The 2,509-nt window shown below is 43.0% G+C and overlaps 1 pseudogene; it reads right to left on the bottom strand.

The window, feature by feature from the left end:
• Positions 1 to 211: 211 nt before the first annotated feature.
• On the bottom strand, positions 212 to 2,218 carry LOC131782352 (uncharacterized; annotated as a pseudogene).
• Between the last annotated feature and the right edge of the window lie 291 nt (positions 2,219 to 2,509).

Here is a 2,509-nt window from a genome sequence, read left to right as displayed (position 1 = left end):
AGGTAAACTATTTTAATGTTACATTAAATTGAAAAGAATCTAATACGTAAGAATAAAGTTTGATAAGAATCTAATCTAATAAGTTCTCTTCCTATGTAAACTTGACCTGTGAATAAAGAATTTTTTCGCTTGATGTGAGATATGCTGGGGTGATAGTAAGTGTTCGTAAAATCCGTGCTATCAACCAAACGCCCATCAGCATTCTTTCCTATCACCCTCTTATCCACATGTTTAATGCAAAGATTATAAGGAGCACTCCTGGACTTCTCGGCAAATGCTGCTCCGCAACCGTAGCATTTTTGAACGTTTGAGGGTAGCAAAACAATCTCATATGGATTAGGAGACAAGCCAGAATGCCACTGGTTGCCATAGTGAGGGACTCGGACCCATTACTCGATGGAGGGTAAGGGTTGGATTGGGGAGCATTGACCGCAGGTGAGATTGGCCAGTGGGTAAAACAAGGGAACGTACTTTGGAAAGCTTGTTGCCAGTACGGCCCACTATTGTTTGATGGAACAGAGATAGGCGGCGGTACATTCGATGGGGGCACATAAGCTTGAGGCACATTTGATTCAGGTGCATTATTTAGGGGCAAACTGGATGGGAATGTATTAGGTGTAGACGAAAAAGATGGTAGCGCATTCTGAGGAGACATGAAACACGAGGGCACATTTTGTGGGCACACATTAGACAGGGGCATATTAGGCGGGGCCATGTTAGGCGTGTCTCCATACGCCACTGGCCCGGAATTCACAGTTACCTTTCCGTTACCTCCTGATTGTTTTCCTTTCCGTTTCTTGTTTCTTGGTGGCTGATAAGAAGATGAAGGGTCAATCACGTGGCCATTTTCACTGTCTTCAAACATTTCTTTTCCTATTCTTTTGGCTTTTTGAAGCTGCCTGGCATGTTGCCTTCGCTTGCGTTCAGCGAAGGAGGGTCCGTTTCCTGGTGCCGGGATACCTTCCTTGTAGGATTCTAGTTGTTTCTCCAAAACTAGAGTGTCACGGACATCCACGTGATAGACGTCGAGAAGGCTTAGGTTCGGTGAATCCCTGTGTGCCCACCCAGCATGTATTACTTCTGCTTCGTTCATTTCGGGGGCATCTTTGGGGCGAAAGCTCTACAAATGAACCCACGTCTGTCGTGTCACTAAGATACCCATGTTTTTGAGAAGGCGTAATCCTCACACTCTTTGATGAATGCGTCCATGGCAGCTTTACTTTTGGCGTAGCCATCTTCGGTTTCACTCGTTAGAAGAAGGTTACACAGTTCCTTAAAACGGCCGCTATTTTCATTGTCCAGTCTCTGTGCTTTCTTGTTTCGTTGATCTTTAAAGTGAAATTCGCAGGACTTAATACGTGACACAGCCTCCTCACCAAACACTGTGATTAGTGCCGCAAAGTTGGCCCCCCGCCATGTCGGTGCACCAGCCAAGGGGATTAAATTTATACTCTTTATGACCGGAAACTTTTTGTAGAACTTCATTAAAGAGTGTCTAAAAGAGTTCGATGTTGGTTGTGTCCTCTTTTTCAGCCTCCATTACAGCAAGAGGAACTTGTTTTTGTAATAAGCCGTAATATACACTTGCCGTGAGAGTGACAAAACCTCGACGGCGTTTTCTTTTGCCATCAAAAAAACAAAACTCTTCCTTCATGAAGTGATTGCCATCTTTATCCATGTTGATGGCCATTTTAGCTTTTTGAGTCCCCATTTTAAAAACAAAGGAAGGTCTGTCCGGGTTTCCTCTTCGGTCGTTGATTTTGTATACATAATAATTGTCCTTCTTATCACAGTACTGTTTGAATGTCACAACAGCTTCAAAGTCATGACCGAAAAGCTTGTTATCTCGCTTTATTTCCTTCTTTTCATTTGCTAGCCATTGTCGATCTAGGGTAGCCTCCACCTCCTCTACTGTTGCCCAGTCTGCTTTCTCGCGAAAAGCAGACATTATACATGCTGACTGAATTTCCGAGGGCTTTATCTTGGGCTTGTCTTTAATAAGTTGTCTAACCTGATCCTTGTTTTTTCTTAAGGGCTTAATTACAGGACACGTATGATTGCCGCAGTAAAATATTTTGGTGAACGAGGGGCCATAACTTATGTAACGTCGTGCTAGGCATTCAACATATTCAGATTGCTGATTGCAAGCACTGCATATTACGCCACCGTCTTTCATGTTCTTAAACTGTGTTGTATTTACAACACTGAACTCCTCCATGAAAGGACATTGTGCATTGCAACATTGCTAGATCCTTTGCATTCCGCATACCTGACACAACGGTGGCCTTTCCATTCGGTTGGGCAATTCTTTTTCCAGTTTCTCCCGTCTTTAAAAATATTTTTGCCTTCATTTTTAAGAGATTCTGATGGTATCTTGAACACTCTCAGTCCGTCAACTCCCTCAGGTAAATGTTTCACCGAATCTGCTTTTATTCTAGACCACATTTCCTCTGTAATTTTTCTCTGTTTCTGCTTCGTTTCAAAAACTTAGTCTAGTAAATCGTCGTCA

Source organism: Pocillopora verrucosa, chromosome 10, assembly GCF_036669915.1.
Source record: "Pocillopora verrucosa isolate sample1 chromosome 10, ASM3666991v2, whole genome shotgun sequence".
Taxonomy (NCBI): Eukaryota; Metazoa; Cnidaria; class Anthozoa; order Scleractinia; family Pocilloporidae; genus Pocillopora; species Pocillopora verrucosa.
This window is presented reverse-complemented; position numbering and strand designations above follow the sequence as displayed.